At 45.3% G+C, this 23,281-nt stretch overlaps 1 protein-coding gene and 1 pseudogene across 7 annotated transcripts in view; both read left to right on the top strand.

The window, feature by feature from the left end:
- Positions 1 to 7,815: 7,815 nt before the first annotated feature.
- The window catches only part of Kat6b (lysine acetyltransferase 6B), a 186,924-nt gene continuing 171,458 nt past the window's right edge, over positions 7,816 to 23,281 (top strand). The window contains exons 1-3 of one of the 7 annotated variants that reach the window (XM_087184680.1): positions 8,779 to 9,255; positions 11,430 to 11,559; positions 21,818 to 21,885. The gene's annotated coding sequence lies outside the window, so the exon portion shown is untranslated. Of the gene's footprint in view, positions 7,839 to 8,012; positions 8,153 to 8,778; positions 9,256 to 11,429; positions 11,560 to 21,817; positions 21,886 to 23,281 lie in introns of those variants that run through there. The other 6 variants (XM_087184681.1, XM_013072875.3, XM_004846322.3 and 3 more) reach the window with 6 other exon arrangements.
- LOC147825563 (U6 spliceosomal RNA) lies at positions 21,247 to 21,345 on the top strand (annotated as a pseudogene).

Here is a 23,281-nt window from a genome sequence, read left to right as displayed (position 1 = left end):
TCTTTGGCAAGATCTCGCCATGTAGTTCAGATGATCCTCCTGCCTCAGCGTCTCAAGTGCTGGAATGACAGATGTGTGCCACCATGTCCAGTTCATTAGCCGTTGTTTATTTTCTATTTTATTTTATTTGGGTTTTTTTTTTTTTTTTTTTTTTGGTACTGGGGATTGAACTCTGGTCCTTGCGCTTGCAAGGCAAGCAAGTGGTGGAACCACTGAGCTAAATCCCTGGCCCTATTTTGAGTTTTTTTGAGACAGGGTCTCACTTTGTAGTTCAGGCTGGCCTCAAACTCAGTATGTGGCCCAGGCTGCCCTTGAGCTCATGGCAATCTTCCTGCCTCAGCCTCCACAGTGCTGGGATCACAGGCATGCACCACATGTCCAGCTTATTTGCTGTTGTTTAGAGCTCCATGATTAGGCCGAGGAGCTGCAGAGGGCCCTGAACAATTCCAGGGCAGAATCTCTTTCTTTTAAGATGCAGACATATTTCCAAGCAACATCCATATTTCAAAAAAAAAAGTCAATTTACACTCATGAAGAAGTGGATTATTTGGAAGCCAACAAACTGATTTCTGTCCTAGTCCACTGTGTGTAACAAAATACCTGGGACTGCATAATTCACTAGGAACAAACACACTTCCTGTATCTCTGGGTGGGGCTGCCTCTACGCTCCGTTTCTAAGGTTATACCTTGGATGCCTTGTACACAGGTGACAGAGGGCAGAAGGACAAAAGCTTGTGCATTTTAGAAAGGTATTTGTAGGCCAGGGATTTAGCTCAGTGGTTCCGACGCCTGCCTTGCAAGCGGAAGCATCCGAGTTCGATCCCTGGTACCAAAAAAAAAAAAAGAAAGGTATTTGGACATGGGCTTTGGGGTACATGCCTGTTGGAGGCTGAGGCAGGAGGATCGCTGTGAGTTTGAGTTCCACCTGGGCAATTTATCAAGACCTTGTTCCAAAGTAAAAAATAAAGTCAGGGATTTAGCTCAGTGGTTCTGCCACTTGCCTTGAAAGCACAAGGTCCTGAGTTCAATCCCTAGTACCAAAATAAAAAATAAGGTTGGACACATAGTTTAGTGGTAGAGCACCTCTTTGTTTGATCCCCAGTACTGCAAAAAAAAAAAAGGGGTGTGTGTGTGTGTGTGTGTGTGTGTGTTTAATGGAAGGGGCTAAAAAAGTCTCATTCTACAGTCCAGGCTGACATCGAACTTGCAATCCTGCCTCGCCTCCTGTGTGCTGGGATATTAGGCATGGGGCACCACACCCGGCAAGAGAGTCTGTTTTTTATTTTTATTTATTTATTTTTGGTACCAGGGATTGAACTTGGGACTTTGCGCTTGTAAGGCAGATGGCAAAACCACTGAGCTAAATCCCCAGCCCAAGAGAGGCTGTTTTAACGGGTTCAGCAATACTACCTGGTATAGTAGACACTTCAGAATCTCTTTGGCTTTATTTTCCTACTACACTGTCAGAGCAAGTGGGGGCTGGGTTCATTTGCAAGTGACCCCTCCCCCAGCCCGTAGTTCATCATCTGGAAACCCTTGCTTCAGAGAGGCAGCAGGGAGAAAAAGGGATGGAAAGTGACTCAGTCTGGTTCTCCTTGAACCGGAAGTGACATCACTTTGGCTCCCGGTCCCCTGACTGAAACTGGCCACAATGTTATAACCTAAGGGAAAGGAGCCTGGGAAATACAGGTACCCAGGGGACGTTTAGTGGGGAGCAGTCTCTCTATTTGGCCACAGAGAGAGATGCTACAAATTCCAAAGACAATGGACTTGGAGTTGTTATTTCAGATTGTCAGGTTTTGTGTTTTTTTGAAACAGGGTCTTGCTGTGTAGTTTAGGGTGCTTAAGTGCGCTATATATTCCATGGAGATCCTCCTGCTTCAGCCTACCAATGCTGGGATTACAGGTGTGCACCATCACACCTGGCAGGGTCATCAGCTTTGATTCAGGAAACAAATTCTAGGAATCCTTATAGACTGCTTACCAAGGGCTGTCACCCTATGTGTGGCACTGGAATGGCAAAAAAATGAAAACAAATAACAAAACCCAAAACCCAGAAGGTCTCAGTCCCAGCTGTAAGTGTCAGGTTGGATCAGCTGCAAAGTGGGACTTGAACCCCAGAAGGGGCAACTGTGACCCTCATGGTAGGTGGAGGTCCTCAAAATACAGTGCTATGGAGTTAGGAAAGGGAGCCAGGATGTGTACACACTGCTGTAGAAGGACAGTGAGCGCTGTGCATGTCACGCCTAGGACACACTGAGGGTCAAAGGCTGAGATGCTGGTGTCTGGAGACACTCCCTAATAAGCCCAGGAGCAGTGGTTTTAGATTGAGTAATAGGAAGTACTACTTAATAGCGGTTAAGAAATTTATTCATCCGGCCTTCATGTGTTCGTTTTGTTTTGTTTTGAGGGGCAGAATCTCCCTATGTAGTTCAGGCTGGCCTCAAACTCATGGTGATCCTCCTGCCACAGCCTCCTGAGTGCTGAAAGTGGAGGTAATACGCCACCGAGCAAGGCTATGTCTGTGATTCTATTGAAAAAAAAAAAAGGTAAGGCCGGATGTGGTAGTGCACACCTGTTATCCCAGCACTAGGGAGGCAGAGACCAGAGAATCATTGAGTGTGAACCCAGCCTAGGCTATATAGTGAGACCCTGTCTAAAAAAGAAAAGAAAAAAAGGTAAATTTCCAAATGTGAAATGATGAAACATACAAAGTACCTCAGGATGCTTGACATTCTAGTAAGATCTAGTTTTTTGGGTTTATTTTTTGGTTTTTGAGACAGGGTCTCGGTATGTAGTCCAGGCTGGCCTCGAACTTGTGGAGATCCTCCTGCCTCAGTGCTGAGATTAAAGGCATGAGCCACTACACGGGGATAAGACTCTTAGGATGATTAGTGAAAGTTTTCTTGCTTTTGAGTCTCAGAACAAGAACTTTGAGCTCTTAGCAACATTTATCTAATTTTAAAATCTTTCACCCTTCGCCAGGATTTAGAATCTCTCAATCTCTGGTCAGAATTCCTCACTGGATGCTGAGGAATCTTCCTGGCCTTTGGAAATCAATGGCTCTCCACCCTAACTTCACGGTGTGCTTTGGAAAAATCTGGACAATGGACCCCGCCCAGAGATATTCTAATTTAATTGGCGCCTGGTGAGCCTGGGGCCTCAGCCGGCTCCAGAGCTGCTCAGGTGATTCCGAGGCAGCCGGTGGGGAGAGCACCACAGGCATGGGTGGTATTTCTTCCTCTTGTAGCTCCAGAGGCACCAGGGCAGGGACACAGAGGAGCAACAGGGAAATAATCCTGAAAACTGACAAGAGAGTTGGGTAAGTCCTTTTATTTACTTTGTGATTTAACAAATATCAAGTAATCACTTCCCCAGCTCAGGGCTAGAGTAAAGGCAAACTCAGTGTCCTGGGGCCACCTGCGAAGACCCAGAAAACTGCCTGGAGGAAGTGGCAGCTCAGCAGGGATGAGAGGGGACTGCCTTGGAGGTCCTGAGGGATGAGGCAGAAAGAGGGCAGGGAGGAACCTGGGCTGAGGGAGGAGCTGGGTGGGCCGGGAGAAGCCAAAGGTGAGATACTGATTGGGTTCCCAGATATAAAGAAGCAGACTAGGGGGGCCAGGGATTTAGCTCAGTGGTTCTGGCGCCTGCCTCACAAGCTCAAGGTCCTGAGTTCAATCCCTGGTACCAAAAAAACAAAACAAAACAGAAAAAACCAGACTAAATAAAGAGTTCAGACTTACCTAGAATGCACTTAGAAGTCATTAAAGCTTTCTGGCAGAAAATAGGGTATGCCAGGCAAGGCGATGCATGCCTATAATCCCAGTACTCCCAGCAGTTGGGAGGCTGAGGCAGGAGGATGCCCAGAAGTTTGAGGTCAGCCTGGGCTACACAGTGAGTTCAAGGCCAGCCTTACCTACATTACATAGTGAGCCCTATTTCACGGAAAAACAAACAAGCCAAAAAGCAAAATGAACAACAAAAACCAAAAACCAAAAATCACACACACACAGATACACAAACAACAAATAGGGCGTTTTGCAGAATACTGATACTTGAGAAAATTTTAATGGTTTGACTGATCATCCTCCATTTCAAATCCACCCTAGACTAGTTACTAAACATGGTGACTTTGTGGGGACAGTTTCCTGTCAGTGTTTGTGTCAGTTGGAAAGGGTTTTTTTTTCCTGTATTGGGGATTGAACCCAGGGGTGCTCTACCACCGTGCTGCCTCCCCAACCCTATACTTACATTCTCTCTCCCCGGCCCCCAGGCTGGCTTTGTATATGTGCTGCCGAACCGAGCACCCCCAGGCTGGCTTTGAACCCACTATGTAGCCCAGACTAGCTTTGAAAACTCCCGGGTGATCCTCCTGCCTCAGCCTCCCAAGTGCTGAGATAACAGACTTGTGTGTCACCACACCCAGCTCCTTTTTGCTTTTTTCAGACAAGGTCTCACCAAATTTCCCATGCTGACCTTGATTTTCTATCCTCCTGCCTCAGCCTCCTGAATAGGTGGGATTACAGGCATGTGCCACCTCACCTGGCTAATGTTTTTTAAGTGACTAATTGAACATAAATAGCACTTACAATTCAAGGTCTCTGCCTGCTTAGCACTTTTACCACTTTCCTTCCTGTGGACTTGCTGGGGCAGCCGGAGAACGTGATACTTCTTATCAGGCTGTTAGTCTGACTTGCCTTAGAGCAAGTAAACAAAAGATCAAACCTTCTGGTTGCCTTAGGCTCCCTCCTACTCCTGCTCTTGGCTCTTATCCTTATTCAGGACTCAAGGACAAATAGGTCACTCCATGGAATGTCCGAGTCCTATAGGCTAAGACACTTGTTTCTGGTTATGGAGGAGCCAGCGGTTCTTGAATTTAAGGATCATAACCTTCAAGATAAGTTACGGGCCAGAAATGTAGATTTCAGAGCCTTGCTCCAGACCTACTGAGTGGGAATCCCTGGGACTGGGCTTCTTCCCAGGTCCTTCCAGTGTAGTTCCAGCCACCTCAGCTGTTGCAGGGATTGGGGGACAGGTCTGACAGCTTTGGCAGGGCTGGGGACTGAACCCACAGCCTTTCAAAGGCCAAGCCAGGGCCTCTCTGGTGCTGAGCTAATCCCCCACCCAAATGAGCTCTTGATTTGTGGTCTTCCTGCCTAGTCAGCTTGGAACCTTTGCACGGTGCTTGGTTTTCAATTCAAACTGTTTCTAGGTTAGCTTTTTAATTGAGCTATTCTGCTCAGCAGAGGACCTGAGATCCCATAGATAAGAGAGGGTTAGGAGTAAGCATTAAGTATCACTGGCTGGGTCTCTTATCCTTTCAGTCCCACTTATCTGAAGAGCCAGATCCCTGAGAGCACAGTAACCCTAGAGGGGAAGGAACATCAACCGGAGGCTGAGTTCCCGTCCTCGCCACACCTTTGAGCGAACTCTGTCAAGAACAGACAGAGCCTTAAGACAAAAATCACCATGCGGGCTAGAGATTTTTGTCTTCTGTGTTCACCAGCTCCTGGGGTTAAAGGGGCACAAATTTAGGCAAACATGACCCACTTTTCTTTTTTGTGTTTGTGGAGTTGGAGATTAAACCCAGGGTCTTGAACAAGCTGTTCTACCACTGAGCTGCATGCCCAGGCACACGACTCATTTCTCTCTAAGGTCCCTTCACATCCCGCCCCCCCCCCGCCCCCGCCCCTGCCCCTGCCCCGCCATGGTTTCACTATGTAGTTCAGGCTGGCCCTGGAACTCTATGGAGCCCCGGCTGGCCTCGAACTTGAAGTGATCCTCTGGCCTCAGCCTCCTGAGTGCTGGGATTACAGGCATGCACCACTACGCCCAGCAGTCCCTTCTCTCTTGATGGACTGGAAATGTGTGCACAGCTCATTCGTTAGAAAGACTGCTGGGTGCTCCCAAATCCTCCACCACTCACTGGATGAAGACATAAGACTTTTTGGCTTTTATCATCCTTAGCTACTTCCTTAAAGTACTTTGAGTGTACAGATTTGGGGTTTTAAAACTTGCTTGTAATTAAGATATGGTTTATTTTTATTGCTTGAGATAAGATCCAGTCCAAGGGACTCAAATGTAATTTAACAAAATAAAGTGCATGCGGGCAGGCCCTAAGGGAAAAACAAAAAAGATAAAGAGTTTGCCAGGATTCTTAAGTTTACTTTAGTCACTTCTTGGAGAATAAAAATCCCAGCACCTGCATTATTAAAAAAAAAACCCACACCTTGTAAACATCCTCTTTGAAATTCCTGAATGAACTAGATTGAATTATAAACTAATGGCTTGTAAAAATTCACCTTGAGCAAGCTGAGAAAGCTACTGAAGATTCTAAATGAAAGAGGCAGGGAGAGACTTAGGAAACCCAACCTGCTGTTTGTTTGTTTTATCTGTAATGTAACTCAAAAGTAGCCAAGCATGGGAGCTCTCCCTGTGTTTGGTTTCCCTGGGCTGAGTTTGTGAATGCCAAGATTTAATCTAAAGAGGTTTGTGTTTTAAAAACTAACAACCAAGTAATAAAACACCTATAAAGGGGTTTTATAATGGAACCGGTGACAGTTTGGAGTGTAGTATTACACCTCTCCTGCTCCCCTCTCCCTTTTCCTATCCTTTCATTCAACTCTGTGCCCTTTGTCTAGGCTCCTTCTCACCTTGCTGCTAAGATGCCTAAGTAGGGGGAGCTCACACCCCAAAGTAGCAGACCATTTTTAAAGTAAAGCGAGGATGGTAGTCTGCATCTGAGGACTGGGCTGCTGCTTCCTTTGTTTATCTGAGATAAGAGTGGAGATAAGTCACTCAGACAAAGTACCTACCTAGTGGTAGTTGTTCAGTGGTTTTTGATGGGGAGTTAAGGGGCTGCAGGAGGCAAGCGGGGTGGGCAGGCCCGGACTTCCTCCCCCAGCCACCCAGAGACAGCCTACCAGCGCCCAAGCCTGCCTGGACTCCAGGGACAGACTTTGGGCAACAGGTGGTTTTCCAGCCAGGCCAGTAGGCCTGAAACTTGGTGCTTTTTTTTCAGAGCCATAATCCTCCTCCCCCTCCCAAAGAAATGGCGCCTGGGGAGGGAAACTTATATCCCAAACTCCGGGAGCCATTTCTCCAGCCTACCTTTCCCATATTCTTAGTGCCCTCCTTCAGCATCTCACCCACGCGGGAGGAGCCAGGGCCACTCTCTCGGCTGGAGGGAACTAGGAGGCCACAGCGTGGCCCGGTCTGGGCGGCCAGAGGATCCCCCAGCCTCCCTCCTGTGGGCCTCAGGAACTCGGGGGGCCCAGGGGAAGCCTGGAAAACCGAACTTCGCCATCAGCCTTCCTCACAGCGCTGGTTAGAGGAGAGGGGGGAAGGGCCCCCCAGCCATCTCCCCCCTCTTCCAGCCCCTCTGCCATCCAGCTGCACAGCCCAAGAAACACCCAGAACGCAGCTCCGAGTTCGCCAGCCCCTGGCAGGCCGGGAGAGGGCATCTGGAGGGGCACCTCCTCGCCAGCCCGCGCCTGACATCCCCACTCCCACCCAGGGATGCTGCCGCCGTGCCCTGTCCGCAGTCGCTGAATGTCACTGCTCCCTCTTGCTCCCGATCAGGGCAGACACAGCTCCTGAGGCGTCCCCAACCCCAAAACTGCCGCGATCGCCTGAGGGCACCAGGCCCGAGCGAAGGACGAAGTTTAGGGTCCACGGCTGCGGGAGGGGGGCGCTCTGGCGAGGACCGCACCTCGGTCCCGGCCCCAGCGGGCACACTCCCCGCCCCAGACGGCCCAGACGTCCCCATCCTCCCGCGGACACCGGCGTCCCCGCCCTCCCCCGAGGGCGGCGAGCGGAGCCCCCCGGGGCGGAGGCAGGTACCCCCGGGGCGGGGACTGGGGCGGGCGGGGTCCGGGCTGCGCCCCCGGCCGGGCCGGGCGGGCTGGCGGGCGGCGCGGGGGGAGCGGGGCTGGGCGGCGCTGCCTCGGGCTCTGTGCGCTGCAGCCCGGAGCCGAGGAGGAGGAGGCGGAGGAGGAGAAGGAGGCGGCGGCGGTGGGTCCCGGGCGGGGGGAGCGCGGCGCTGCGGACCCAGGCGGCTGGCAAAGGACGAGGCGGAGGCTGAGGAAGGCAGCGGGGAGACCCGGTCTGCAGCAACAAAGGGCAGCGAGCGAACGGCCGGGCTGCGGGCGAGGTTAGCCGGGGACTGGGGTGGCCGGAGGCAGCGGCGAACGGTGCACGTGCTTGCAGACACGGGCGAGTGTGGAGCCGGGGGGGGGGGGTGCACGCCCGGCGGATAGGGGCTTGCTCCCCCTGGGCGCCGGATGGCGAGGAGGCTGCCGCGAAGGCGTGCTGCCTGCACCCTGCCTGGGGCTTGCAGGGTAGCGGTGTGTGTGCAGGGGAGGATGCGAGCCAGGGGGCGGGCGAGTAGTCGCCCGGGACGGGACAGGAGAGAGGGTGGAGGAGGGGGCGGGATGGAACGCTCCGGGCGACGCGCCCGTCCGCGCGCTCCATGGCGGGAGCTGATGACTGAGAACCTCGAATTTTAACTTCGCGTGCCCGCCCGCACGCGCCCACCCCTAAATCCTGCGGCCGCCGCCAGCGATCAGCTCTCACACAAACTTTAGCTGCGGGCTAGGGGCTTTGGGGTTGAGTGGGGGAGGGGAGAGGGAAAAGGTTTCTGATTGGCGTTGTTTGCAGCCAATGAGGCCAAGCGCCTCTCCTGCGCGTAGACCCAATCCATTTCTAGAGGCAGAGGGGCGAGGAGGGGGAAGTAGAGGTGCCGCGGTGTCTGGGAGAGAGAAAAAGGGTTGGACCAATAGGTTCCCGGAAGAGGCGGGCCCAGCGGGCTGTTGATTGGAACTGGTCGTAGGCCCTCCCCCGAGGTGGTGCCGGAGGGGGGATGATGGGTCGAGAGGTGTGTCTATGTGGAAGCGAGATGACCGGCAGGAAGTTGCCCCAATGGGCTGCGGAGTGGTTAGTGAGTGCGTGACGGACAAACCCGTAGGCCAACGACTGGCCTTCAGTGTCTGTGGTCTCATCCAATGGAGCAGCGCCAGGGCGGGGCCGCGGCTCGGGTTTAATGAGACTCCATTGGGCTGTAATCAGTGTCATGTCGGATTCATGTCAACGACAACAACAGGGGGACACAAAATGGCGGCGGCTTAGCTCCTACCCCTGGCGGCGGCGGCAGCGGTGGCGGAGGCGACGGCACCTCCTCCAGGCGGCAGCCGCGGCTTCTTTTTCAGGCAGCGGCAGCGCCCCCCGGCAGGCGTGGTGGTGGTGGCGCGCAGCCAGGTCTGTCACCCACCCCGCTCGTTCCCAGGGGGAGGAGACTGGGCGGGAGGGGGACCTGAGGGGGGGTTCGGGGGCTTGCGATGCCCCTCCCACAGGCCTCTGCGCGAGGGTCACCGCGGGGCCGCGCGGGGTCAGGCTGCCCATGAGCGTGACGGTAGGGGGCGGGGGAAAGGGGAAGAGGGATAGGCCCCGCCCCTCAGCAGGGCCTCCAGGGCCAGGGGCGGGATTCGATGGTAGAGGGGCGGGGCGGAATCGGGTGTGGGCGGGGTTCGAGGAGTCGGAAGGCGGGGGCAGGGAGGGGATTCCTGAGAGGGAGTAAACTGGTCGGAACTATGGGGGGCCCGGCGAGGACCGCTTTGGGTAGCAGGAAGGGGGCGCCGGAGGTGTAGAAGGGAGAGTAGGGAGGGATGCAGTTTTGGAGCCGTAGGCTAGGGGTCGAGGGCTGTGTGAGGGCAGGTGAAGTGAGGGGGAGATTGGAGTTGCCTGGGGGCAGAGTGAGGATGGTTTGGGTGTGGTGGGTGTGGAGCTGGTTGGAAAGCTTTGCAGAGTAGGTTCTGCGTCGGGAGGAGTCTCGTCCCAGGGGCAGGTCGAGTTGCAGTGATGGGAAACACCTGTCTGGGTGAATCTGCAGATTGGAATAGGAAGGGGGTATAATGAAGCATTTTAAAAATTGGAAGGATGGAATGGTTATGCTTGGCAGAGTTTTTTTAAAAATGATGTTAAGACAGCAGCGTAGACTTAAAAGTGAACGGAGGACAGGGAAACTGCTTCTAACTTGCAAAATATATTCGTAGCGGAAAAACTCCTAGGGGCAGGCCTGGAGAGGATGGGGAAAGGTTGCAGGTGCGGAGTCAGTGGGTGGGACTGGGCCATAGGTCTGGGCGAAGGTAAGCGGTGAACTGTGTCCCGCGTGGGCAGGGGCTGAGAAAGGCTGTTCGTTCAGGAGACAGAGTTGTCCTTAGCCTGGGTGAAGCTTGAGTTGGAGTCTTGAAGGTAGGGCAAAAGGAGTGGTGTCTAGCTTCTCAGGAAAAGGCGGGTTACCTTGGGAAAGGACATTGTGTATTTTTGAATTTGCTGGTACTTTGGTATGGGGAGAGTGCAAGGAGTGGGGAACTGAGGGGTAAAGACAGAGGAGAGGCCAGATTACAAATGGTCTTCTATGCACTGTGAAGAACTTGAAGCCCTGCAATTGGGAGTGTTAGGGTGTGAGTGTCTCAGAGACTATGAGGAGGTACCGGTAAAGATTTATAGATATGGGAAATAGGGAAAGTGAACTAACAAACAGTGTACTTGGGGTGGAGGTACTGGGAAAGCCAAGGTAAATAGTACATGAAGACCCTTTGTAGCAAATGGGAATTAGTTATGTCAGGAAGTTTGTTCTGTGGTGTTTTAATTATAAAGTTTTTTAAAAAAATACATTTCTCTCTTCTGTACCCTAGATTTTCTGACGTAGCCCTGAAGTAAAACATTCTATTTTTTCCTTATTCATAAATTCCTTACACATATATCAAAACTAATTTTTTGTTTTTTTGAGACAGGGTCTCGCTGTGTAGCTCAGGCTGGTCTTGAACTCACCATGTAGCTCAGGCTGGCCTCAAACTAGTGGTAATCCTCATGCCTCAGCTTCCCAAGTCCTGGGATCACAGGTGTGCGCCACTATGCCTGGCTTATTTTTGCTTCTTAAGAAGTAACAGTTGCATGCAGTGATGCATTCCTGTAATCTCAGTTACTTGGGACATTGAGGCAGGAGGATCATAAGTTTAAGGTCAGCCTGAGCAATTTAGTGAGATCCTGTCTTAAAAATAAGTAAACAGGGCTGTGGATGTAGCTGATAGTAGAGTGTACCTAGTATGTGTGAGGCCCTAGGGTCAGTCTTCAGTTCTGAAAAAACTACAAAAAAGAACAGACAATATCACATATTTCAGAAAGGATAAAATTCTTACCTAAGTGCACACCTGTAATTCCAGCATTAAGCCAGGAGCACTGTGAATTCAAGGCAAGCCTGACTACCTGCTTTGTGAGTGATCTACTGACAGTGGTGATGGTCAGAAATTTTGTCTGCTGGCCGTGCCTGGGCCTCTAAGTAGAATGGATATTATGTCAATGCAGTTAGACCATGTTTATTTTATGCATTTCTTGTGAAGGCATTTGTTTTTTTATTGTTTTTTTTTGAGGGGGTACCGGGGATTGAACTCAGCACCGTGTGCTTGCCAGGCAGGCAGTTTGAAGCACCACTGAGCTACATGCCGGGCCTCTGAAGGCAGCTTTAAACCTGTCAGGTGGAAGGCATCATGTGAATAAAAGGTAAACAGGATGAGGAATGGAACGTAAAGGAAGTTTGTTAAATAATTTATTTATTTTTTGTACCAGGGATCGAACTCGGGTCCTTGCGCTTGCACAGCAGGTGGGAAAACCACTGAGCTAAATCCCTGGCCCTTTCTAAATAATTTTAATGAGTTTGAGAAATGTATTGACTTCTGTACACTAATTAGAACAAGACTTAAGTGATCTGGTTCTGGGTTTCTTAGTTCTCTGAGGTTAACCTCTGGTTTTCCCGTACATAGGCGTAGGTACATTTGTGTTAAGAGAAAAGGAATTAATGTTACGAAAAGTAGGAATGTGTGTGCTATAGTGGTTTTTGCTTACATAATGTGATTCATGGATGGGAAAAATGGGATAAAGGAATATTTCTTGTCTATAATGCCTTAATTTGTATTTCCTAAGCACCTTTTTATAGGGTGCCCACAATCTTCTTTTTTTTAATTTTTGGTACCAGGGATCGAACTCGGGTACTTGCCCTTTCGGAGCAGGCAGAGGAACCACTGAGCTAAATCCCTGGCCTTACAATCTTCTGATAAGTATTTTCTAGTGGACTGGAGAAAGAATACACTATAATTTTTATGTTGTCTATTCCACTGCTGCTGGATATCGTAGTTTCAGGTTTTGGGCCACAGTATACAAAGCTGGTTTGTGTATTCCCAAACATGGCATGCAGCGCCCATGTGCACACGTTTCTCTTTAGGTGTACACCTAGGAACGAAATTTGTCAGTTCATAGGCAGGATGGCCATTTACCTTCTTTACCTTGTTGTCCCAGTGTATTTACAACATCTTTAGTTCTCAGAAGTGCCTGGGTTTGGATGCTGATACAGTCACCCTCATCATAGATATGCTTTTCTACATCTTTTGTGGCCACCAGTCAACTGTTTTCTAGAGTTTTCTACCAAGTTATGCTCCCTCCAGCATTTACCTGATTAGTAATCACACTGAACAGCTTTTCATGTATTTATTAGCAATTTGTGTTTCCTTATTTTTAAAGTTCCTGTGCAAGCTCCCCACCACACACACCTTCAATTGGACCTGTGTCTTTTATTGCTATTTAGAAGTTCTTTACTTACTGTGAATACAAGTCCTTTGTCCTGTATGTTGAACAGTCCTTCTTCCATTCTTTGCCTTGGCTCTTTGGCTCTCTTTATGATGTCTTTTAATGAACAGAAGTTCTTAATTTTAATGGAGTCAAATTTATTGGTCTTTTCTTTATGGTTCAGGCTTTTTGTGTCTTATTTTAAGACTTTTTCCTACCCTGAGGTCAAGAAGATACTCTCCTATGCAGTATTATCTCCGGAGAGCTTTGTTGACCTTAAAGATGTATGAGTAAAATACACTCTTCTTGACCTCGACCTTGCCATTACAAGTCTATTTTTGCTTCTCTTCACTTTCCTCTGTTCTCTGTCTTGAAGTTTTACTTGTCTGCAGCTATAACTAAGAGCCAGGTGCTGACTTCCTGTCTCTTAGGAGAAAATGGTCACATAGCTAGAAGTTGAGCCAGATTAGATTTTACAGGTCTCCAGCTGACTGTGTTGCCTTTTTCCCTTTTATGAGCTAGCATTTTATTGTGTTCCTGCTATGTGCCTGCCACCATCTTTCTTTGGTATTGGCTATCTAAATGATTCCTCCCACAGTTCTGTAAATCAGGGTTGTATTCTTGTTTTTGCAGATGAGAAAACTGAGACTTGAGTTGATTTAGTAACATGTCCAGTCATTCCACAATTTACATAGCTGGCAAAGTGGGAGCTGGGTGCCTGGACAGTGGATCATTCCCATCACGTCACATCTCCTTTTTTTTGGTACTGGGGATCTGATCCCTACACCTACTTTTTAAAGAAGGGTCCCCCACCTCTCTATGTATTCAGACTGACCTTGAACTTACTCTGTGTAACAATCCTACCTCAGCCTCCTGTCCGTCCTGGCATGTGCCACCACGCCCGGCTGAATAAGATTCTTCCAAGACTATAACTTTGGTATTTGTTGATTTGTTTTGTTTTGTTTTGTTTGGTACCAGGGGTCGAACTCCGGTCCTTGCCCTTGCGCAGCAGGCGGCCAAACCTCTGAGCTAAATCCCTGGCCCTTGAATATGATTCTTAAAGCCTACATTTTGATAATATTCAAAGCCAGAGAGAGTAACGTTCTTTTCCTTTTGCTCTTTTGATGTGGGAGATGGTACACAGGGACTGGCTTAAGCCAGTCGGGTGCTCTACCACTGAGCTACATCCCCATCTTCCTTTTTTTTTTTCCAGGTACCTGGGATTGAATTTAGGACCTTGTGCTCCTGAGGCAGGTGCTGCACCACTGGGCTAAATCCCTGGCTATCTTCCTTTCTTTTAATGTAAGGTGCCCTAAAGTGCAAAATGCTATGTTTTGTGAAACTGGATTAGGTACCTCTCTGTATATTAAAGTGAGTAGCAGTAGTCCGTGGGTGGGTGATAGAAGGTTTGTAAACTCTTGAAAATTTATGCATGTGTTCATTTTTTAAAGTAGATTTGTAATTTTCTTGACTCTAAAGGGAACCTTGCTGGGTGTGGTAGCCCACACTTGTAATCCCAGCACTTGGGGGCGCTGGGGCAGGAGGACCTCTTTGAGTTTGAGGCCCTCCTGGGCTACATAGTGAGTTCAAGGCCAGCCTTTACTACAAAGCAAGACCCTGTCTCAAGAAAAAAATTTAAAAAAAATCTTAAAAGAGAACCTTAATTTGTACTGTATATCTAGTCTGAAGACATCTAACACAACATCCTGAAAGGATCTAGGGGTTGTTTGTTTGTTTGTTTGTTTGTTTTGGTAACAGGTATTGAACTCAGGTCCTTGCGCTTGCGAGGCAGGTGCTGGAACCACTGAACTAAATCCCTGGCCCCATGTTTGTTTGTTTTTAGACACAGGCTGTCCTTGTGTAGTTCATGCTGGCCTTGAACTCATTATATAGCCCACTCTGGCCTCAAACTTGTGGTCCTCCTTCCTCAGCCTCCTAAGTGCTGGGATTACAGGCATGCATCAGTTGTTTTCAGAATAATCTTTAAAAATTCAGGGATCAAGGATTTAGCTCAGTGGTTCTGCCGCCTGCTGTGCAAGCGCAAGGACTGGAGTTCGATCTCTGGTACCAAAAATAAATAAATAAATTCAGGTGTCAAGTTTTTTTCTTAAGGCATTCTTCTCAGCCTTGGTCAGTAAAAAACTGACTAAAAGCTAATTTGTAATTAAGAATTTGGATTGATAGACATTTTCAAATGCCAAAAAAAGATACTCTAAATTAGTTGATTATTTCTTGTTATCATTATCATTATTATTATTATTTTTTTTTTTGCGGTTCCGGGTATTGAATTCAGGATCTTGTGCTTGGGAGGCAGGCAGTGGAACCACTGAAATTATCATTATTAATCAGTGTAACCTGGCTCCAAAGGCCTGATGACTTCAAATGACTTTTCATCTTGTCTTTAAAGTCCTCTGTTTTACAAGGGATCAAATTTCCTGTGAGGTTCCTAACAGTGTGATTAAATTTTAGAGACTGAAACTATTGAGCACTTAAATGCAGAAATGACTGTGCAAACCTGATTCTTGGGTTTCTCTGGGGGATTTGGGACATGCCTCCACTAATTTATGATGATGATGTTGAAACTAATCTTTGCTAGGGATTATGGAAGTCATAATAGTTTATTGATGGTTCAGTTATTGTTTGTTGAAGCAGATTTATACAATTATAGTTTAATGACATAACAAGGATATTGTCAACTAGGAAAGCATGACATGAAAAATTAAACTTCCAATTAATATAATATGTATTAGTTGAAATGATAATTTTCATGGTGATTTAGCCTCTTAGAAATCCTTAGAAAACATTATTAGCTTATGAATTGAAAACTCTATGTTAATGAGTAGTGGGAAAGAATTTAGTATTACCCTAAAAAGACAGGGAATTAAATATCCAATCCAGCTAACATTTATTGAGTGCCTGCTTGGGCTTGCTGCTGAATTAGACTCATAAATATAAGTTGAACAAGATTGATGTGTGGGAAGATGATATATTGGTTACTTTTGTCTTTCATTCTCCCTTCCACCTATACCTACTGTTGCCAGTGATTCATACATTCAGCAAAGTGTGTGAGTGTGTGCGCACTGTACTGTATATTATTGTGTTGCCTGCTCCTATAGCAACTTCCTACTACATCTGTCACACATGGCACAGAATGTATTTAGCCGTAGCCAACTTTTTGTTTTTGCTTGCTATTTTTCTATGTATGTATATATTTATTTTGTGGTACTGGAGGTGGAACCCAGGGCCTTTGCACTGAGCCACATCCCCAACTCTTATTTTTTTATTTTGAGGTAAGCTCTCCCCAAGTCTGTAGAGATCCTGAAAGTTGCCCAAGCGGGCCTTGAATTTGTGATTACAGTATCCTGCCTCCGTTTCCCAGGGTGCTGGAATTACAGGTGTGTGTAACTACACTGGGCTTGTTTGCTTGTGTTTTTTTTTTTTTGTTTGTTTGTTTGTTTTTGGTACTGGGGATTGAACTCGGGTCCTTGCCCTTGTGGAGTAGGCAGTAGAACCACTGAGCTAAATCCCCAGCCCTAGCTTGTGTTTTTGAGATAGACTTGCACTGTGTAGCACAGGCTGACCTTGAACTGCAGTTTGACCTTGAGCTTGCCATGTAGCCCAGGCTGAGTTTGTAGGCATGTGCCACCATAGCCAGCTACCAACTTTATTTCTTATCCCTCCTCAATGTATACCTGTTCTGGGCAGCAGGCACATAGGTTTAATGACCCTTTTGCCAAATAGTTCATTTGTAGCTTCTATGCTTTCTCTTCCGTTCTTTTCATTCACTCACTGATGCATTCATTTAACAAATGAATTTGTTTGGTTGTTTTTGTTTTTTTTTGTACTGGGGATTGAACTCGGGACCTTGCGATTACCAGGCAGGCGGCAGAACCACTGAGCTAAATCCCCGGCCCTGTTTGTTTGGTTTTTTGAGACAAGGTCTCAATAGAGTTTAGGCTGGCCTTGAACTTGGTGATTATTCAGCCAGCACCTCCTGAGTGCTGGGATTACAGGTGTGTGACACCACACCTGGCAACAAATAGCTATTGAACCCCACTTATGATCAAGTTTTGGGCCTGGCAAATCTTGGGACATATAAAGGTGAATCAAAGATGAATCCTGTTCTTAAGAATTGTATAATCTAGTAAGAGAGACAAGAGCAATATCCAAATAAACATAAAGCAAAATGAGAAGTCATTGCCAAAATAGTCAGTGGTGAGAGAAGAGCCAAGTTTGGTGCCCGTACCTGTAATCCCAGCACTAGAGGTGCTCAGGCAGGAGAATCAAGAATTGAAGGTCACCCTAGGCCGCAGAGCAAGTTCAAGACTGGCCTGTACTACATAGTGAGACTCTGTCTCAAAAAACCAAACCAAACCAATCCCCAGCAGTAAGGAAGCTAAAAGTTTCCTGTGGGACAAAGATGTATGACCTCTCAGTAGGTGTCACTTGCACTGGGCCATGAAGGATTTGATCTTGGGTGGAGAAGCTAGGAGGTTCCCAAGTTCTGTATTGTCTTTCAGGGTTTAGTTTCAGTCTCATCCATCCCAGGAGTGTTCTACCCACCCACTCTGTTTTCAGCAAGGAATAGTCCCAGTTGTTCCAGACTTCTTCCTTTTGGGATCCGAGGAGCCCTGTCTTCGAAGGGAATCTTATGGGGGAGCCCAGTAAACAATTCTCTTAGAGTGGAGCTGCTCTTTTGGATGTAAGGGCTATGGTGGCCCTGAATGTTTAATCCACAAGTTGTTATGTACAGCTAATTCCCAAGATTCTTTCCTATAAGAGACCAAAGGGCCTTGTTTGAGAACCACTGAGGAGACCGGAAAGAATTTGTGCTTTGGCACATAAGCTGGACCTGTGCCTATAGTCTCAGCACTTGGGAGGTTGAGGCAGGGATTTGGGACCAGCCTGGGTAACATAGTGAGACCTCATTTCAAAACAACAAAAATCAAAACACAGATGACAAAATAGTCCATGATTTAGTGGCTCTGAGATCACAGCTCAGTTAAGACTCAATTTTCCTTTTGTAAATTGGAGTAACTGCTATCTTACAGGGTTGTTTAAAGCTTTCCTGAGAAGCTAGTTAGTGTGTACCACTGGCCCACAATAAGTGTTAGCAAATAACTGGAATTATTTTACTTCACTTCATTTTGGTACCAGGGATTGAACCTAGGGCTTTGGTATGGAGCTACATCTCCATCCCTTTTTAAATTTTTTATTTTGAAACTGTCTTGCTAAATTGGCCAGGATGGACTTGAATTTAGGATCCTCCTACCTCAGCTTTCCAGAGTGCTAAAGTTACAGGTGTAAGTCACCATGCCTGGTTAATTGGGATTGCTTTATAAATTTGGTGCTTTGTTAATTTATGCATTTTTAAACAACTTATTGAGGTGCAATTCACATGAGACTTTTAAAAATGAACAATTGAATGGCATTTAGTACATTCACAGTGTTTGAAAAAGATCTCCCTACATTGTATTGTCTTTTATTTTGCTCTTTATCTATACTTTGGATTTCTCATATAAGACAAACTGTGCAATATTTAAACTTGTGCATCTGATTTATCTCACTTAACATTATGGTCTCAAATGCATCCATTTTTCTACAAATGGCAAGTTTATCATTTAAGGCAGAGTACTTTTGTGTATGGAAAGGGGAATAAGAGTTGGTGGGAGCAGGGAGGGATGGAAGGGGAAGGGGGACAAAAAAGAATGAAGATGTGTTATGTACATGTACAAAACTCCGACAATAAGTGTAATCATTATGTACTCCAAACATGTACTAATAAAAAAATGTAAAAAGCACATTTCTGTCAATCCAAAATAAAATACACCATCCATTTAAAACAGTTTTTCTCCATGTCTCCCTTCCCATGGCCCTAGCAATCAGTTTTTCTTTTGGACTGTCTACTCTGGGCCTGTGTCTGTCTGTCTGTCCTTCCTTCTTCTTTTCCTTTTCCTTCCCTTCCTTCTTTCCTTCCTTCTTCCTTCCTTCCTTCCTTCCTTCCTTCCTTCCTTCCTTCCTTCCTTTCTTTCTTTCTTTCTTTCTTTTCTTTTCTTTTCTTTTCTTTTCTTTCTCTGAGACAGGATCTCACTATGTCATTCAGCTTGGCCTTGAACTCACTATGTATCCCCGGCTGGCCTTGAACTTTGCCTCAGCTTCCCAAGTGATGGGGTTACAGGTGCGCACCACCAGCTCTCTCTGGGTGTTTCTTACAAATGGATTTATACATGTGGCCTTTTGTCTGGCCTCTGTTACAACATAATGATTTCAAGTTCAGCCACTTTGTAGAATCACATATTAGTCCTTCACGCCTTTTTTGTGGCTGAATAATGTCGCAGTGCATGGATATACCACATTTTGATCACCCGTTCACTTGCTGATGGGCATTTTGTTGTGAATAGTGCTGTATGAAATATATATTTACCTGTATTTAAGTGGGTGTTTGTTTGCAATTCTTATGGGGTCATACAGTAATTCTATGTTTAGCTTTTTGCAGAACTACCACACAGTACTTTGTTGTTTTTTAATTGCTTCTCACCTGATCTGTCTCCAGATTTGCTTTATAGTCCCCATGCCACATACCACAGGACTGCATGCAGGAAACGTCTTGCTAAATATTTGGTGATTGTTCTTTGATCCATATTTATAACCTCAGGTCCCATTTTGCATGTTCTGGGCTTCAAGCATTAATTTTAGGGGAAATAGATAGAATTAGGACTTGAAAGTTAGCAGATTTCATCATGTGGATGATGGGTTTTTTAATTAATTTGTATTAATTATACAAGTTAATGCATATGTTGTGTTTTGATGGTGTCCACCATACAAGTTAATGGGGTTCATTATGACATTTCCAAACATGCATATGTTGTGTTTTGATAGTATCCACCCTCTCTAATCTTCTCTTGCCCCTTGGATGATATTTAAGGTTGTCATAGTGACATACTGTTAACTGAGGATGCTATTTTGAGCCACTGTGCCAGTAGGCAATGCTGGGTGGTGAGAGAGGAAAGAGAATTCAAGGTCCCCTCTGTTAAGCTGTTTATGTTATAGTTTTTGGAAGCTATTGTTAAGATTTGTGGATGCTCACTAAGTTATGCTGTGGGCTTTGAAAAAAAATCTAGGATCTTATAAAAGTAAGACTGCTAAAAATAACTCTTAGCAAGTAAAACTCAGGATAAAAAAGAACAAACTATTATTAATCTTGTTTTTTTTCTCCTGCTGTTTTTGGTGCATCTATAATCTCATGACTCAAGTGTTATGACATTGATTTTGAAATAACACACAGCTTTAGAGAAAGCTTAGAGGAGTACTCACATAATACTTATGATCCAGGATATTTTGACTCTTCTGATGCTGACATGAATATTTCTGAATAGTGTTGATATTTATATAATACCAGTGGAGCTAAAAGCTCAATGCTGGACTGAGCATTTCTCTAGATCTGTTTGGAATACTTTGTAATGAATGATGTAAATAGTGGTACAAGACTGTTTGATACAACCATATAATTTGCTGGGGGTTTTTTTGGTAGCTAAAAATAAAATGCTTCACAACCTTAGAGATAGAATAATTTAATTTGATGTAGCATGATTTCCCTGAATTAATAGGGAATGATTTGCAACATTTTTGATAGACTTTTAGCTCAACTTTCAATTTTTATAGAAAAAAAATGGAAAGAAAATAATGATTTTAGTTTTAGCTTGTGATTGAATGTCCTATCTACATATGAAACAAGTCCCAATGCTCTGAAAAAAGAGAAGTGGTGTGGATAATTCTGAGTCAGGAAAAAAATCACTTCTGTTTGGCTTTTGAATGAATTATGCATTTTTTTCCTGTAGATTTGTGTCTGTAGTTAGATATTGCTTAGGCTAAAATGAAATTGGTTTTCAATCTATTCTCTTAGCTTATCCTAATTTACAGTGGGACCAGTGGGATGTCAGAAACAAATCAGCCTAAGATTAAAATATTTGCAGTGGATAATATACAAAGTGGATAATATACATGTGTTTAGTTGAGAATTGGCTACAGATAAGAGACTTCTGATTTTGTTCCTCTCCTAGCTATGTATTTTTTTTAAACACTGTGATTCTGTTTTAGCAAAGAGCTGCTGAGTTACATCTGCTTCTGCCTAATTAACTCTGTTGGTTGGTGTCAGATGAGAGCTAATTTTGAGATTAAGGAGTGGGGTGTGTGCTGGTGGCTGGGGGAGGGGAGAAGGAAGATCTAAGGTTGGTTGGTGGTTTTGTATAAGATGAAAATAAAGTTATTTACAGTTACTTTTAAATGTATTTTCTGCTTCTGAAGTAAAAATGGTCACTACATCCTAAAATGTGAACTGTGTCAATATATGCTTAGCACTGTGGAAACTGGTACTTCTATCTTTTAGGTGAAGCTGTTGGTCATATCTCTGTAATCCAGTCAGTTCTTAGGTGCCAGGTGGCCTTTAGGACAAATAATGCTGTGTGGGAAAGTTAATGCTGACCTTAAAACAACTTTGATCTTTCCTGCCCCCCAAAAAAGGTTAACTTTGCCTGGCTATTTGAGTAATAGTGCAATTTTTCTTATAATGGGATTCTTTCTTAGGCATCTTATTGCAACCTTGATTTTTAAAATTTGGAGAACACATAGTTGCTTCAGCAGCACATATACTCAAATTGGAATATGCAGAGATTAGCATTGCCCTTGAGCAGGGATGACATGCAGATTCTTGACACTTTCATGTTTTTATGGTGATGATTTGTGAACAAATAAAATGTGGAGGACAGATCTGGCCTAAAAAAGTGAAATTAAGCCTGAGGCAGGAAGATCTCAAGTTCAAGCCCAGTCTATGCAATTTAGGGATAACCTATCTCAAAATAGAAAAAAGGATGGGAGATGTAGCTTAGTACCAAGGCCCTGAGTTCACTGACTAGTACTGTGAAAAAAAAAGTGAAATTTACTTCGTTGGGTGCTTCCCTTGGAGGTTTATTTACTGTCTAGAATTCTGTGTTCATAAATGTACTTTAAGGGTTTGAAGGAATTAATATATTGCCAAATGTATTGATCAACACATTGCAGCTGTTTGTATTAGTTGTGGAGTATTAGTGTGGAATTGTGTTTGTATTTGTTTATAATAGTTGGAGAGCTCTGTAGATGGTTGCTGAATTAGATAGAGTTGTCCCTATGCCCAAGTAAATATTTACTCTTTTTCTTTTGACAGACTTGCCTGAAGACCTGGACAATCTTCATTTTTGTCACAGACTGTTAATGTTTGGAGATCCAATTCTGGTATTTTCCCTTCTTTTATTACATTTTTAAGATATAAAATGTCCGTCTTACTGAAATGTGTTGGTAATGGATATGAATGATTATTTTGATTGTGGATACAGACTGTGGTAAAAACTTGTCATAAAGGTACATTTTCAGGTATTTATTAGTTATGAAATGTATTTTGTTTTAATGTATATCCATTTGCTTGTGTAACCAAAATGTCTAAAGGCAACTGCAATATTGGACACTTTTCCTGTGACCTCTTCTCTTGCTTCCTGAAGTTGTATTTTGTGCAATCAAATTAAATTAGTTGTGATTCATCCTGAATAAATGATGAAAGATGAAATAATTACTTGGATACAGTGAAATGCCTTCTGATGAACTTGTGCCAAACCATTTTACTTTGGAGAGATCAGTTTCCTGTTCTAAACTTACTGACACAGAATGATTCCTGTGTTCTATCCTGACAGTGGTTGCACGGTGAAAGCCAGAGACTTCATTCCTAAACACACTGTGTTCCAAGTCTAACATTTTTGTCAGCGATTTATATAATGACACAAAAGGGAGTGCTTATTAGATTTGCAGGTGACATTGATGACAGAATCAAGATTCAAAACAATTTTTAGCAGGTTGGAAGATAGACTCAAGCTAGCAAAATGAAAATGAACTCTAATAAACTTTAAATCCCAGCATTTAAATCTGTACAAGGGAAGGATGGGAAGATTCAGTTTGACAGCATTTTTGAAAACAAATCTGGGCATTTTAGTTGGACCACGGTGTGCTGAGCATAGCCAGTGTGGCAGGGCTGGTAAGGACATTCCTGCAATTTGGGGTTGCATTTATAACTGAATAAGGCTTGGACTGCTGGATTTTAGGATAAACATTAGACAGAGTAGGAAGCAACCTAGCTAAGTACCCACTGCTGGGAGACTATGATATGGAAGGGTCAGGGAGGTCAGATGTCAGTGATTTAGTAAGCTGGGGCTGGTGGTAGAGTGGGGCTGGGGTACTGTTTATTTTTGAGACACAGGGTCACTATGTAGCTTAGGCTGTCCTTGAACTCACAGTGTATCCCAGGCAGACCTTGAACATACTAATCTGTCTCAGCTCCCCAGTGCTGGGATCATGTTCTGCCATGCACAGCTGTCAGTGTCTTTTTTTGAGACAGGGTCTCACTGTGTAGCCCAAGCTGGCCTTGAACTCACTGTGATCCTCCTGCCTCAGCCTCCTGAGTGCTGCTGGGATTATAGGTATGTGCCACCAGGCCTAGCTTGTAAGTGGTTTTTGAAAGGTACTTGTTTTCAAATATTTGAAAGTCTGCCATATCTGGCCAAAGTTTTTTGAGGAGAAAGTTATTAGGTATATTCCTATCTCTATAGATAACCAGAAATAGCTTTTATCTTTTGTTGTATGA

Source organism: Heterocephalus glaber, unplaced genomic scaffold (genome assembly GCF_053883595.1).
Source record: "Heterocephalus glaber isolate CG9 unplaced genomic scaffold, H.glaber_assembly_v1.0 deba00001497, whole genome shotgun sequence".
In the NCBI taxonomy this organism is placed as follows: domain Eukaryota; kingdom Metazoa; phylum Chordata; class Mammalia; order Rodentia; family Bathyergidae; genus Heterocephalus; species Heterocephalus glaber.
Note: the sequence above shows the minus strand (reverse complement) of the source record. Positions and strands in the feature narration are given on the sequence as shown.